A 16,988-nucleotide genomic window follows, 5' to 3' on the forward strand; every position below is an offset into this window, starting at 1 on the left:
GAGTGAGCACGACTCCCTCAACATCGATTTTCTTTAATATCTGCTTCGGAAGGACATTCAGGGACGACCCGGTGTCCACTAGCACATGTGATAATACAGCTCCCTTACACTCCATAGTGATGTGCAAGGCTTTGTTGTGATTACGGCCCTCAGGCGTCAAGTCTAGGTCAGTGAAACCTACACCATGCCTGGTACTCACATTTGCTAGAACACCTTCCAGCTGGTTGACCGATATCTCTTGCGGGACATATGCCATATTCAACATTTTCAGCAAGGCGTCCCGATGTGCCTCAGAACACATCAGCAAAGAGAGTATCGAGATCTTCGACGGAGTCTGGTTGAGTTGATCAACAATCTTGTAATCACTCTTCTTTATGATCTTCATAAACTCCTCGACATCTTTCTGGAAAGAACCCTCAGCCTCCTTCTGAGCCGGTTCTTCGTCAACCATTGTTTGTTTGCCCTTAGCCCTTGCAGATGACTCAGCAGCAGCATCTCTCAAAGGCTGAGGAGCAAACAGTCGTCCACTCCTTGTGAAACCTCCCTGTCCTCCAACATTGTCCACCACAGGACTTGTAACAGCAGGGATCCTCACAGGAGCACTGATTGTAACTGGTGTTTGAACAATTGGTCTTGTCTGGTTAACAGCCCTCCTATCCCGGCGATAGGCGTTGTCATAACTCCAGGGCACGGCCCTACTATTTCCAACTTGTCCTCTGCCGGACGCCACAATAGTAGCAGGTGCTCTGATGGTTACCGGAGCAGAAATGGTAACCGGAGTATTGCTGGTGGTGGGTGTACTGACAGCCCCACGTCCTCTTCCTTCAGCCGGCTTATAAAAAATGGTGACAGTAGACACTGCCCCATTATCTCTGGTAGCACGGCTAAACTGCAAACAGCCCTCATCTATTAACCTCTGAATACCAGCCTTCAACTGGTCACAACCATTGGTAGATTCTGAACAACCCACACAATCTTCATCGCAGCCCGGGTCGACACCCCCCTTCAACAATCGGCCCTTGACGACCAACAGAGACGTCTGAACATCTTCAACATTCACTACCAGGTCTTCAGCTTCCCCATCTTCAATGTTATTAACCCTATGCCCCCCATGTTGTGGCATAGGATTGTTCACGACATTCGGGACCGGAGAGAAGTTGATTGTCTTGGAATCAATCAGATCCTGAACCTTGTGCTGAAACGCCCGGCATCTTTCAGTATGGTGGCCTGGTGCCCCAGAGTGAAAGTCACATCTTACATTTGCATCGTAACCGGGTGGCAGTACGGTAGGAGTTGCCATCGTACGCAACTCTACAAACCCTAACCGGAGTAGTTCGGGTAGTAGCTCTGCGTACGACATAGGCAAAGGATCAAATCTTCTATCAGGATTCAACCTCTGTCTCTGCTGAAAAGGACGTTGCTGCTGTTGTTGCTGTTGTTGAGGTCGTTGCGGTTGTTGTGGTTGTTGTTGAACTCTTTGTTGTTGTTGTGGACGTGGTTGAGGTGCAGGAATGGTCACTGCAGCTATTGGACGATACTGGTCCCTGTTGTTGTTAGCTCTGTATGCACTCCCTCTGTGCTGTACAGCATTGGTTTCTCCTTCTCTACGGCGAGGTGCCCCAGAGAAGGGTTTCTTTGATGACGATGAGGAACCAGTATCGTGGATCCTCCCAGCCTTGATCAGGCTCTCAGTTCTTTCGCCGCAGATTACGACGTCAGAAAAGCTTCCGAATGGGCAGCTTCCCATCCGATCCATATAGACACCTTGTAGAGTGCTAATGAACATGTCAGTCAACTCCCTTTCCAGCATAGGGGGTTGAACTCTCGCAGCTAGTTCGCGCCATCTCTGGGCGTACTCTTTAAAACTTTCATTGTTCTTCTGACATAAGCTTTGTAACTGAGTTCTGGTTGGAGCCATGTCCATATTGTGCTTGTACTGCCTGAGGAAAGCCTCACCCAGGTCTCTCCAGCACCGAATTGAATCCCGCTTCAACTCCATGTACCAATCCAAGGACGCCCCAGATAGGCTATCCTGGAAGAAATACATCCACATCTTCTCATCGTCGGTATATACGGATATCTTTCTGTAATATGCCTGCACATGGGTGCGAGGGCATGAGGTACCGTTGTATTTGTCGAATGACGGTGCCTTGAATTTGTGTGGGATTCTGAGTCCTTCAACCAATCCCATGTTCGTAACGTCAAAACCGAGGGAGTTTTGACATTCCATTGCTCTGATTTTCTCAGCAAGGGCTTCAACTTTGCGATCTCTCGCATCATTTCTACCCAACATGTTATCGTCTTCACTGAGCATAGTAAACAAATCCTCCTGTCTGTCAACAATTGGAATTCTGTTACGGACCGGAGCCTGGATGACTCTGGGACTAACAACATCCGGAGCAATCGGTTGACCATCGACTCGGATACCCCTCAACTCTTCACCCACAGCGTAGTTGTTGACGGGAATAGCAGCGGCAGGGACCTCAGGAACTGGGTTTCCTTCTTGCAGAGGCTGGTTGGGCGGTGGCAATGTAGCTTCTTGCCTCTGGACCATTGCTCGGAGCTCTTCTTGGCCTTGTGCGACCCCTTGCATCATGTGAATGAATTGGGCCATGCTAGCCCTCATCTCTGCCAACTCGGCTTGTACTTGATCCATGTTGCGTTGATGGTTGAGCCTCGTTGAGTAGCGGTGCGGCCTTTGATCAGCTATCCTGTCTGGACACAGGAATCAAAGTGAGAAGACGGCCTGAGAATACCTGTTATGCAAAGATGATGCAAAAATGAAATGTTAATGCAATGACATGTTTATCATTTCAAGAGAGTATTCTACATCCTTGATTCCAGTCTCACGAGAAAATCGAGCCATACATAAAATTCGGAGATTAAGATACAATAGAGAAAAGGTCTTCATACAGATAAATTCAAAAGAAAAGGTCTTAGCCAATATTACATCAAAAGATGACCTCCACAACAAGCCTGTGGATCGTCACTGTATAACAACAAAGCAATTAAGTAAAAAGCAATAAACAGGACTCAGCCCCCTGTGTGCAAACCATGAGGACTTCTCTTCACTTCGTCCAGTAATGCCATCGTGTCGGGATGACCTGGGGATTCTGTCAAACGCCGGATAAGCAGATTCCTCTGGTAAATGACTTCATCCATCTTGTTGATGTGCTCTCTGTAGTAATTCTCATCATCCTCTCCGAATACCTCCACAAGTCTGGATTTCTTCAAACCTGCTAACTCTTTAAGTTCTTCAATCTGTCCCCGAGCCTCATTGAGTTGATCAGTGATGTAACCATTGGTAGAACGGGCACACAAAAGCTCATGGTTCCTCTCTTTCAACAAAGTCTTCAACCTCTCCATCTGACCAGTCAGTTCGGTCACCATCTCTTCCTCCTTCGCCTTCCGGGAAGTTGAAAATGCATCCCATCGTTCTTGCCACCCGGCCAATTTACCCTGAGCATCCATTAATTGTTGCTTGACTCGCCTCAATTCAGAACTGGATGATCCCAAGGCCTTGTCCGTCTTCTTAAAGAAGTCCACCTCCACAGCTAATTTTCCCTCTGCTTCCTCTCGCAGTCTGACAGCTTCCGCCTTCTGATATTCTGCCTCATGGAATTGATGCATATAGTCTTGCAATTTCACGTTTAGCTCCGAGTTTTCGATTTGAAGCTTCTCCATGGCTTTCTTCAATCTGTCATATTCTTCCCGGCTCACCACTGTTGACTGTGCAGGAGTCGGCGGATACAAAGGTTCTTCCATAGGAAACGGCAGACCAAACTCTTTAACTCTTCCTTGAAGCCACTCTTCATACAGAGGATAAGTCCTACAATCTCCTTTTCCAAGTACAACTCCTCCTCGCTTGATCATCTTGAGCCAAGCCTCAGCTGCTTTACGAGATACAGTCAAATCAGGCGCAGAATGGAAAAACAGAGATTCTTCCACATCCATTTCCAAAGGCGGAGTCCTTAAAGCATACCCAAACTGCCTGACTGCTAGAGAAGGGTTATAGTTGATTCCTCCTCTTCTTCCCACCAACGGTACATTTGGGAAATTTCCACAACTGTGAATGACATCTGCCCTAAGCAAACTCCGATCAGACCACCAAGAAATATCTTCAGCTCTCAACCCCATCAATCTCTTCGACCAACTCAACGAGTCCTCGACATCAATGAACGCTCCTGATTTGGGTAAGTGTGAACTGAACCACTTGTAGAACAAAGGCGCACAACAATTCACCAATCCTCCTTTTCTATTCTCGTTCCTATGATGCACCGAATGAAAGAAATCCCCTAGTAAGGTTGGCACCGGATTTCCCAACACAAAAAGGCGTACTGCGTCCGTGTCCACAAATTTAGCAACATTAGGGAATAGGACAATCCCATACACGCAAAGAGCCAACACAGCATTGAAACCCCTCTGATCACCATCTTCAAGTTTCTTCCTTGCCTCTCCCAGCAAGAAACTCAAATGAAAACCATTGACCCCTCCCTTCTGACATATATTTTCCTTCAAGACCGACTTCCCCAAATATGTGGCCGAAGCAACCAAGCTGAGATCGGGCAGAAGCTCAGAACTGTAGAACAACAATTGTGACTTAATAGGAACTCTGAGAAAACTGGAAATCTCCTCCAAAGTAGGGACCAAAATATAATCCGGGAATGTGAAACACCTCAATGGAGGGTCATAGAACTGCAGCAGTGTAAAGAGAGCATCGTGTTGATCTTTGGAGAGAACTGTGACGAAGCTTAGAATCAAACCATAATCCTTCCGGAATCCTTCTAGAGAAACGTGATCCATTGACTTCATCAGCTGTTGAATAGGCTCCAAACAAACCACTGGAAACTTGTAAGCGACATGTCTCTTTCTGCCAACATCCATCTCAGGAGAACCAGAAAACCCCGACCGGAATCAAGAAGAAGATGTAAACCCCCTAGAAATGGATAAACATGTGTTAGATGATATGGATGCAAAATGATGTGATGCAATGCAATGATATGGAAACCAGGACCGCTGGATCTGCTTAAACATCTGCCGGGTTGCACTGTCTGAAGAAAAAACCCACTGAGGAATAAAATACAAGACCACAACTATGCTCCAGAAAACCGGGTTGGTTGGAAGTTAAGGTTTCCTGAATTTAGCCCGCCCCTCACTTGTAGGTTCTAAGAACAGAAGTTTGTCAGTTTCAGCCCTTCAGTCGAGAATAATACGTTTACCACTGAAGGTTTGGTATTATTACGGGATGAAAGACCTCTGCTGACTCCCCTCAACAGGATATCCTATAGCAAGTTCCCAGTCTCGGGGTCCTCGGATTGAGCAGCGAGAATGCGCCCACCAGAGCTAACATAATCACATCTCGGAGGAGAGGCCTCGACTGGGTTCTCGGGAAATGGTCACCAGAGTCGACGATTTCTAAAGGAATATTTGTCGTTATGGAACATCCATAGGACAAAATATATCCAACAGAAACCTCGTCTGGAATGTGGGTCTCATGAACGACTTAACGTAGCAACATGCCACGCAAGCCTCATGACTATCCACTCTAACACCTATGTGTGCACTCAAGCCTGGGTAGTGGGCTTATTTCTCACAAAATATCCCATCCCAACAAACAGGCAACCAGCAGATGAATATGAATGAATGCAAACATAATTACAAACATAAACGCAAACAATAGACAATGAATGCAAACAGTAAATAATGAATGCAATAAATAAACACAGCAAAAAGCAACCAAAACCCCAACCTAGAGAGCGCTAGGAGAGACTCGCTTAGGGAAGATGGACCAGCATAGGTCAACTTCTCTATATCCCCAGCAGAGTCGCCAGCTGACGCATCGCGCGAAAAACCGGCGGGAAAAGAAGAACAACAGAGCCGCCACCGTGCGTTATTTATCCCAAAAGAGGGAAAGGAAACGCTCGAAGTAAACCTAGGAAAGAACATGGTCTCGCGACCAAAGAGGATGGGTTCGGGAGTCGGTTATGCGAAGGGAAGGTGTTAGGCACCCTACGCATCCGTAGTACTCTACGGGATCCACGCACAAAAGGAAAGAATATTGGTTGCTAAACACTGCTCAAACACACACACACTGGCTGAAAGAGGCAAAAGAGACTGACTGAAACTGACTCGGCAGGATGTCGCATCCTGGGCCTACTTAGTCTATCAGGCATAGACATCAGAGTCGAAGTAGTTCGGACTGGGGAGACGACACATGCTCGCTAGGATGTCGCATCCTATGCATACGTATCTTCTCGGACGAGAGAAGAATCAGAGCATTCGTAGCTCGGCTGACACGCACACAAACAAACAAAGGCAAAGGCAAACGTGGAGCCTGAATGCCAATCACTGGACTTATATCAGCATCCGAACCTAAACGACACAACAGATAGGTAGGGAGTCGGGGACTCAGCCTACAACTGTCAAACACACAAAAAAGAAAAGAAAAGGCGCCCGGAGAGATCAGCTCAATCTCCTGCCTACATACTTCATCTGGTGTGAAGATCAGGGCGATGTAGTTCCCCTACGCAGGGACAAAGGTTCTAGCCTAACCAGATAACAGAGGGAGATACAACACTAGGGAGACTACGACTCGAGCCTAGATGTTGTCATGCAAAGTCAACCCTAAGTTAAGGTTTCTAGCTAGATGGCACAAGGGCCAACCTATCCTAAACAAGACTTGCACAGGAAGCAAGGGTCTCGATTGCAACTAGGGCAAGAGAAAGGGGATATCTCAATCACAGCAAGGGTGAGAGAAGAGAGTTAGATGTTAGCGGTTAGTCAAACTCGGCAAGACATCGCGTCTCGTGCCTACGTATCTCATCTGAACATGAGAATCAGAGTTGCCGTAGTTCGGCCGAACAGCTCTAAGTGTGGCTCACACAAGGGTTAAGCCACACAGACTTGACTTGCACAGGAAGCAAGTCAAGCACAAACCTATTGCACAAGGGCAAACCTAAACTAAACCTAGAGAGGCAAACAAAGCAATCACAAACACATATAGCATAAAATAAATACACCAACAAGGGGGCTCAAACATCAAAGGTTAGGCACTAGGGCCAACTGGAATAGGGTAAGTGTGCTCTTAACCTTGCCATTGAGAGGCTAAGGTGAAGCAGATGAAAGGAGATGAGGGGTGTGCCTCATTGCTTCTATCCCTAATCAGGGAGAGCATCAAATAATAGAGAGTGGGGGAGTTCAGAAAGATGGAACTCTTTCCCCATTATTGACTCGATAGATCTTGGGTTTTTATCTCGATGCTTCAACCATGTAATGGGAGCAGAGAGAGGACACACTGAATAGTGGGGGATAGATTGCTTATCCCTACCTTCCACCAATTGCCTCAAATGAGGACTTTTCCTGCTTGGGACAATTTTAAACAAACACAGGCATTGCCTCTTAAGGAGGACTTCAGACAGTTTGCCCGGTCAAATAACAGACCGGGTCTCCAGACTACATGAAGAAAGAAAGGTTTATACCTCAAAGCAATTGCTAAAAAGCAAAGCAAGCAATCAAGTTCGAAGAACTTAGGCAACTAAAGTACCTGCAAGAGTCAAACTCATTAGTAAACAAGTCAACAGTCAAAATCAAAGGCAAATGGATAGACAGTCAACCACAGAAGGTCAACTGTGCAAAGCAAGACTCAAGTTACATGAGTCACCTACAAAACAAAAGGTTAGCATGGGATAAACAAATCAAATCCAAACAAATTTGAATGATCTTTGAAGTATTGTGCTCAACCTGAAACAGAGGAACTCAACATAAGTCCAAAGGACCACTAGGGCTAACCTAGGGTCAAACATGAGAGAAAAAGTCAAGGCAGCATGGAAAAGTCAACTCAAAGTCAAAGTCAACCAATTAGAAAGCAACACAATTGGGCCCACATTCAAATCATGCATCATGATCAATTCATGAATATTTGAAATCAAAACAAGGCAAAGGATAGCATACAAAAGTCAACAAAATGACTTGCATCAAAAGTCAACCTAAGCAATCTCAAAAATCATGAAATAAATCACACTCAATCCTAACATCTAACATGGTATACATGTAAAATTTCAAAGCATTTGGATGAGAGGAAGGCAGGCAATTAAAATCATGAAGTCAAACCAAATTCAAGTAGGCATGGTGAAAGTCAACAAGCATGGGTCAACTTCAAAAAATCATATCAATTTGAAAACAGAAGAGAAATGAATGAGATTAACACCAATGCAAAGCTTGAGATGTCTAGTTATCACATATGAAGTTTCATGATCATACAACATGTTATGAGAATTTCCCAAAAGATTTGGCAACATGTAGCACAAAAAGTCAACCATGGACTAGGCAGGGAAGAAAAATCACAATCAAATGGAAAATTGCACAATAAATTCCAAGAAAATTCATACATAAAATAGACATACAAGGGATCATTCATGCAAAAAATGGGGTCATTTGGATGTAGGGAAGCATGTGAACAAAATTTGTGAAGATGCATGTTCATGGTATAGCAACAATTGTAACACATGACTTCAAAAAATCATAACTATCAATCCACAAATGATAAATGCACAAACTTTATATGGAAATGAAGGTCAATGTGTCTAGTTTTACCACAAAAAATTTCAAGCTCATTGGATGCAATATGATAATTTCACAAAGAGAATGGCACAATGTATCATTTTGGCATACATGTCAAGAAAATAATTATCAATAAAAATCCAGCCAACCAAAAATTAATTAAAATTCACCATAAAATTCTAGACTCATTTGTGATCATGTGTAAAAAATTTCATAATTTTGGGTGAAAAATGAATGAGAAATTAATTATTTAAGTTGAGTGAAATAATTGGTGAAACATAAACAAAATGCAAGGCAAAGTGGTCAAACCAAAGTCAAAGGCGTGGCAAAGATGTAATTCTGCGTGCCACTAATTGAAACGACATCGTTTCAAGGGCGCCCAGGAAATGTCCTGATTGGCTTGCCCCAATAAAACAGTAAACAAAGCCATAACAACCAATCACCTTTAATTCTTCTGGGCTCTCATGCAGCCTTAGGGTTTGGGCAATGGCATTCAGCTTGATTTTGAAGTCAGGTGAGATGCAATGCTGGTTTTGATGTTGCAGCCCGATACAGATGTCCACAATGCCTTGCAATGATGGAAGCTTGAGGTCTTTTGGCTCAATGGTGCATGGAAAACCTCACAGCTCTAACTGCCATTTGAGATGCTTTGGAAAACAGGAAATGATGAAGGCTAGACAGATGATATTTGATGGTTCAAGAGAGCTCACCAAGGTGTTTTTGTGGAGAAACAATGAAGGGGATTCCAGGGTTTTTGAGTGTTTTAGCAGGATTTTGCTATTTGGTGAAAAATCAATTGAAAGCAAAAGGAGGAATTTGGTCGTGTGGCTGCTGAGTCTGCTTGCTAGGGTTCTGCAAATGGGCAGAAAATTGGCTTTATATCACTTGTTTAACATTACTTAATCAAATGGTAAGTTGGTTTTGTGTGTAATGATGCATTTTGCAAATTGCTAAGTGTGAGCAAATGGAAGTGGAGGTGTGTTTGTCTGCACAAATTTGGGCCTGAGCATGCTGCAAATGGCCAGCACAAATGCTGTCTTTGGTCTGCTAAAGGAATGCTGTACTTGCTTTTGCTCTTTTCCAACCAATTGCTAAAATTGCCAAGATTGTACTATGGTTCAAAATGGTGGTAAAATGGTGATGTGATGATGGTTTTGGACTTTGAGCAAATTACAAATAATATATGAAACATTTCCCAATTGGCAAAAATGAGAAAAAAGTCCTAAATCAAAAAGTCAACTATGAGTCAAACCTTGATTTTTAAATGAAAAGGTCCAAAAATGCCATTTTGAATGGTAAGGTTTTAGGTCATGAAATTTATATTTTTGGAAAGAGGATGAAAAATGTGGTTTGTAGGAAAAAACCCCACCAAATTTGGCCTTATGGTTTGGGAGATATGGTCCTTTGAAGTTCACAAATTGATGAAAATGATTTGATCATATCTTGACAACCATACATGGGATTTGAGAGTTCTTGGACTTTTTGAAAATGGGAGAACAAGATCTTCAACTTTCATGTTGGGCACAAATTCATTTGGAGCTTGTATCATGATGCAAGTTGAGGATCAAGAAGTTTCTATTTTTGGCAGTTAAAATTACAGGTCCACTTTCTATTTCTGGAAATATTTCTGATTGACTTGATTTTCTTCCATGATGTTGATTCCCATGACATATAAGACCTATTAGGACATGAATAAGCTCTTTCAAACCATTTCCATCCATCAAAACCATAAAATCAACCACAGTTGACCAACTTTGACTTTCTAGGGTTTTGGACTTGACTGTGCACTTCTGATGAATTCCAAACCCTAGTTCTTTGAGACTTTGACTTCAAATGATGTAACAAGACATATGAACTCTTGATTGATGACCATGGTGCCCAAATTCCACAAGAATGGCCACCATCCACTGCTTTGATTGACTGTTGATTATCTAGGGTTTCTGACCTGGCTTTGCATTGACTGATGACATCTGAGCCTTCAACCCTTGACTTGAACACTTCAAGAAGACCCCCAAGGCATGTGAACTTGATGGACAAACCCTAGGGCCTTGATTCCTTGAGAAACACCCTTTGCTTGACTGGTTGACTGATCTCCTGATCAGTTTGACCTAATTTCTGACTTGCTTGCTCTTGAGGCAACTGAGAACAATGCAAATGCTGTGCAATGGATTATGATATGCTATGACCTAACATGAAATGGTATGTACAATGATAGGTGCAAATTTGAGGTGCTACACAAAGGTTTTGCATTCTACAAATCTATTATTCAAATTGATGGAACATGGTTGTACGGAAAATATAAAGGAAAACTACTCATGATAGTGGCATAAGATGGAAACAACAATATTTTTTCCATTTCCTTCCCTCTGGTTGAAAAGGAGAATGTTGGTGGATGGAGTTTCTCTCTCAAGAGTCTTTGATTACACGTTACTCTGCAACCTAACCTATGTTTGATTTCAAGCAGACATACATCCATTGAAAGTGCATGTAATAACCTTGATAACGGTTGGCAAGATTCTCCTTGTACGCATGTCTACTGCATTAGACATGTCGCTCAAAATTCATGCGGGAGATCAAAGACAAGACACTTTGGGAAAAATTTATGAACGCATGGTATGCATTAACAGAACCATCGCTCCAACATTAGTGCAAAGAGATCAGATTAACAAATGCATATGCGTTAAGGTGGATCGATACTATTCCAGTGGAGAAGTGGACCAGGGTATTCGACAATGGTCAACGATGGGGCCACGTGACAGCAAATCTTATGGAATCAATGAACTTTGTCTTCAAAGGCATCAGAAACCTACCGCTAACCGTGTTGGTGAGACCAACCTATTTTAGGTTAGGATCATTGTTCGAGACCAGAGGTTCAAAATGGAGTTTAAAGTTACAATCGAGGCAGTATTTTAGTGAAACTTGTATGAAATTTATTAAGGAAGAAATTGCCAAAGCTAACATACATGTGGTTAGAATGTTTGACTGTCGTAGAGGTTGGTTCAGTATAGAGGAGACAATGAACCATAATGAGGGGAGGCCAGAAGGATATTATCGGGTCGAACTAGATAGAGATTGGTGCGATTGCGAAAAGTTTCAAGGCTTTTGTATGCCTTATACCATGTCATAGAAGCATGTTCACATGCTCGCCAAGACCCTTCCAACCTACTATCCGTCATTTACAAATTCGTAATTATATGCAATGTGTATAACAATAGCTTTCTGGCGGTAGCAAAGGAGGATTATTGACCTACATATCAAGGGGACATAGTTTGACACAACGAAAATACGCGAAGAAAGAAAAAGGATCGCTCTAACAGCACGCATATTCGAACCGAAATGGATACGGCGAACAAAATGATAAGATTATGTAGTACATGCCGTCAGCCCGGATACAATCGCAAAAACTGTCACAATGTCGGAGCAAGCTTCACAATATAATTATTGTATTCATTTTTTATATGCTTTTGATATGTAATTTATTTTATGTAACAAATTAATTTCATATTGAAAACAACGTTCATTGCATAATGATTACAACTTTCGGTTACAACAATTAAAATAACGACAAGAAAAATAAATAAAATGACTAAACACAACAACATATATAGGAGATTACAATAATCAGGACAATATCATATGAACTATGCATCATAATTCGACAATCACTGTCAGTTTTAACTTACTCCCAAACACGATGTTCTTCATTATTATTGAACATCGTAATAAGCCTTTCAACCATTCTTATCTTTTCACCATCTTCAATGTCTCAATCTAACCAACGGATCAAGCTCCTCTCAAGATGTTCGAAAGTCTCAGTATTTCAAAGTCGGATCTTCATCGGAGACTTTACTACCGAATAAAACACCTTAGCATTTCTTTTGATGATATAAGACATTTTGAAGAAAAATTTAAGGAGAGAATGCGAAGATGGATGGAAAATGGTGGAGAGAGAATGACATATTTGTAAAAAAACAATACAACATAGGAGTTTGAAGGGATGGCGCATACTTTTAATGTCTGCCTGCATGCGCCATAGACATTAGCATCGTCTAGGCACAATTTAGGGTGCATGTGTCACATGAATTGGTGCATCCTTTTTGCAAATAATTTTTTTTCTTAAAACATAGGTACTTCGTAAATAATTTAAAATATTGATTATTTGAATTTATTTTTTAAGAAACTTAATTATTTTTTAAAAAATCCTTTTTTCTTAACTAAATTTAAAGTGAGTTGTATCAAAATTATAGAATACTTATCTCTCATAAACTTATTCTCTTTATCTCTCACACATGTTTTATATAAATATTTTTGGTCAAAGAGGCCAGAGGATCCAATTTATGATTAAGACTCGAGAGTTATCAACTACTAATCCTCTATTATTTAGCTTCATCAACTACTAATTACATCCATAGGTAAGTTTTGTTCGAGCACACATTCCACCCAAGATATGTCGGCTATCCTATAGAGAATAAGTCTCATGATTTGTATGACTTGGGCTTTCCTTAACAACATAGCATATCACAACTTGACTTTCTATTTTTAAAACTTATGCCCCCTCCTTTGTAAGAAAAATGTTGAATACTTATCGTCTCTATGATTAAATTTTTTACCATTCTAACATTTATATATATATATATATATATATATATATTATATATAATATATATAATATATATATATATAATATATATATATATATATATAATATATATATATATATATATATATATATATATATATATATATATATATATATATATATATATATATATATATTAAAGAGACATTATGTTTTTGGGTAGTTTTTTTATCTTACAACTTTATTATTTATTTAAATTATTTAATAAGTAATTTGATCCTATTTTTATTAATAAAATAATCAATTAAAAATATTATATTTATATATTAAACGATGTCAAATTTTGATATAAATTTTGTAACTCAATAAAATAATACATTTTTTTAAAATAATATTATAAATATTTTAATATTAATTTTGTATTAACATATTTATTGATATAATTTTTAATGATATATTGGGCTTCAAAAATAAGATGAAATGGTATATTGTGTCATTAAAATATCTCATAATCCTCTTAAATGTTGTGATAATTTAAGTTTTTTATAATTTTTTCACCACAATAATAATAATAATAATAATAATAATAATAATAATAATAATAATAATAATAATAATAATAATATTAATAAATAAGGGGAGTATTAGGTGTTCTTGTTAAAAAACACTAAAAGGTTGACTTCCTTGTTCTAAGTCAAGGAGAGACTAAAATGAATGGTTGGGGTGTATGTTATGTATGTTAGTTTCGTTTTTGTTTGTCATTTACCCTCCGAACATCCTTCTATTTATAGGTCTCTATCTCCTTCCTTTTTTTCCCCACTTGACTCTACATGTTCTTCATAAATATTGCAGGTAGTAACGTCTGCTTCCTTATAATTGTCATGTACCTTTCACTAAATATAACTCTCTTGCCATAATGCATCATCTTATAACCGTTCTCTTATGACCCTTCAGATGGCATCTTAGTCTTGTCATCAGATCTGATTTGTACTGGTTGAGTCATCCTCGGCTTATGGGAAGTCGATTATGTCTTGCTTACTCGGATAGCTTAACCGGATTCTGATTAGTAAATGACTCCCGACTATTATGCCAACTTGGCCTCAAAGAACTCATGTGTTTTAAATAGGCTTTGCCGATCTCAGACCTCGGTTGGTCAACTAGTTTTTTGGTATGTACATAAGTTCCCCGAGCACGAGGTTTGAAAGATCGAAGTATTCAGACAAGAAAAGCCTAGAAAATCTCTTTTTACTTGAAGTCAAAACCTTCATCAACCTCTCTATGAAGGAATACTAGGTTTTCCAATGTCATTTTTAATGAAGACAAGTTTTTTCTCTCTCTTTATCATGATAACTTTTATGGAAACTCTCACTTCATTATTTTCCTTTTGCTACAACTTCCTCACAGTTCCAATTATATTACTTTTAAAGGTTTGGTTTTTATTCAAATATCTCTTCCAACTGTTTCTTCAAATTCTCTCTCTCTCCCTCTCCTCTCCTCTCTCTCTCTCTCTCTCTCTCTCTCTTCTCTCTCTCTCCTCTCTCTCTCTCTCTCTCTCTCTCTCTCTCTCTCTCTCTTCTCTCTCTCTCTCTCTCTCTAAGTATCTATCAAATGAACTCTTAATCTTCAAAATTCATGTATCATTACATATATGCTTCTTTTTCCTTATTATTCTCTCTCTCTCTCTCTCTCTCTCTCTCTCTCTCTCTCTCTCTCTCTCTAAGTATCTATCAAATGAACTCTTAATCTTCAAACTTCATGTATCATTACATATATGCTTCTTTTTCCTTATTATTGTTATATCTTCATATTCAGTTGTTCTTACCGCTAGTGATAGGAATATAATTTGGAATTTCTATATACGAGAATGTGGGGGTTATTTGAATATAGCGGATTTTGACTGTATCATTAGAGAAGTTTACAGCGAAATCCATTCACCCACTAGTAATGTTGATTTAGAGTCTTCCTCCTCAGGTTTTCTGAATATTCAGATGGACACAACAAGATTTTTGGTTGACAATGAGGTTTTGTGCTACAACCACAGTATTGTTGATGAAAGCTATATTTCCAATACTTCAGTCTCTTTTACTAGAAATGAAGAGGATGCAATTTTGGAACCATGTGTAACTGGTGAAAAAGTGTGCATTATTCGTCCAAAATGTGAATTCAAGCCCCTCCAAATATATGTTTTGATGAAGTCAACTAATATGCATGTGTATCAAGAAAGGATGAGCAAAAGATCAAGAAGGCTATGAATCAAGATTGCTACTTCATGAAGATTAACTTTGTTTGATTGATCTCCAAATTTTACTGGTACAAGTTTCAGTTCAAGCCTTGATATATTTTAAGGGCTAAAAATTATCTACATTTTCATACATATGCATAACAATCATTTTATCACATTGCCATTGGTTTAAAACTGTTTAAACAATTATTTTTCATTTTTTGCTTCAGTGTAACCAATGACATGAATGAGGTAACCAGTTACATGAACTTTGGCAGAACTGGATTGTAACGTTTTTGGCATATTTTCAATGAGGTAACTGGTTACATCACTGAGTTAACCGGTCACATGGATATCTTTTTTGAAAAATATTTAACGTTACAGTAAGGTAACCGGTTACATCACTGAACCAGTGTCTTTTTCAGTGCAAAACTTTTTAAATGTTTTCAGCTTTTACACCATTAAACCATTGTATTGTTTGATCAATTCCTAGTCTTTCAAAATGGTGTAATACTCCTATAAATACTCTTATCTTTCAGATTTCAAAACACATCTTTCATTTTGCAAATTCAAATCATTTACTATCTCAATTTTTAAATAAGTGTTTTGACATTGAAATTTTTCTACACACTTTATCAAATTTGTCCAGAAAAGTTTCAGCATTATTCATATACTTTTGAGCACTTGTATATCTTGGTAAATTTATTAATTGAAAGATAAGATCAATCATAGTGATTGATATATTTTCAAATACTTTATTTACTCAATATCTTTCATAATTTGGTTGTATATCCTTGTTGTCCAGGATTGTTCTCTTAATAGACTTAGTAAAAAATCCAAAAGGATTGTTCTTGGTGGTTTGTTAGAGTCGTGTGAAAATCCTAACAATAGTAAAATCTCTTACATGTGGTAAGGGGATTGGAGCACTCTCGAGTTGTGATGGGAACCAGTATACGTCTCGGTGTTCTTTACTTTCTGCACTTCACAGTTTCATTGCCTAACCAAACCAGAAAAGAAAGAACAAGTTTTCATAAACCGGAAAAAAGTTTCCAAAGAACCTAATTCACCCCCCCCCCCCCTCCCCTCCCCCCTCTTAAGTGCATACTCAACTTACATTTGACATCAGAGCGGATTATTGGTAACTTGCTCCTTAGATCCAGAAGATGGCTTCCGCAAGCGCAAACCCGGTTTTCAAAGATGGTGGTAGTAGCAACAAACCCCTTCTATTTTCTGGAGAATATTTTGACTTCTGAAAAATCTGCATGAAACCACATTTAGAAGCATAAGGAAATGGTAAATGGGAAATTGTTGAAAATGGTCTGTATAATCTAATTAGTGTAGTCAATGGTGTTGGCACTCCTAAGGTTAAAAGCTCCTATGATGAAGACGATAAGAAAAGAATACTTAATGAAAAGAAAGTTATCAATATTCTTCAAAGTGCATTAAGTATGGACGAGTTCTTCTGTATATATCAATGTCAATCGGCAAAAGAAATATGGGACACCTTGGTGGAGACTCACGAAGGAACCGCTAAGGTTAAAAGATCCAGATTAAACACATTGAGTCAAGAATATGAAATGTTCACAATGTTTCCTGGAGAATCCATTGTTGCATTGCATAAGAGATTCG

This window comes from Lathyrus oleraceus, chromosome 6 (genome assembly GCF_024323335.1).
Source record: "Lathyrus oleraceus cultivar Zhongwan6 chromosome 6, CAAS_Psat_ZW6_1.0, whole genome shotgun sequence".
Classification (NCBI taxonomy): Eukaryota; Viridiplantae; Streptophyta; class Magnoliopsida; order Fabales; family Fabaceae; genus Lathyrus; species Lathyrus oleraceus.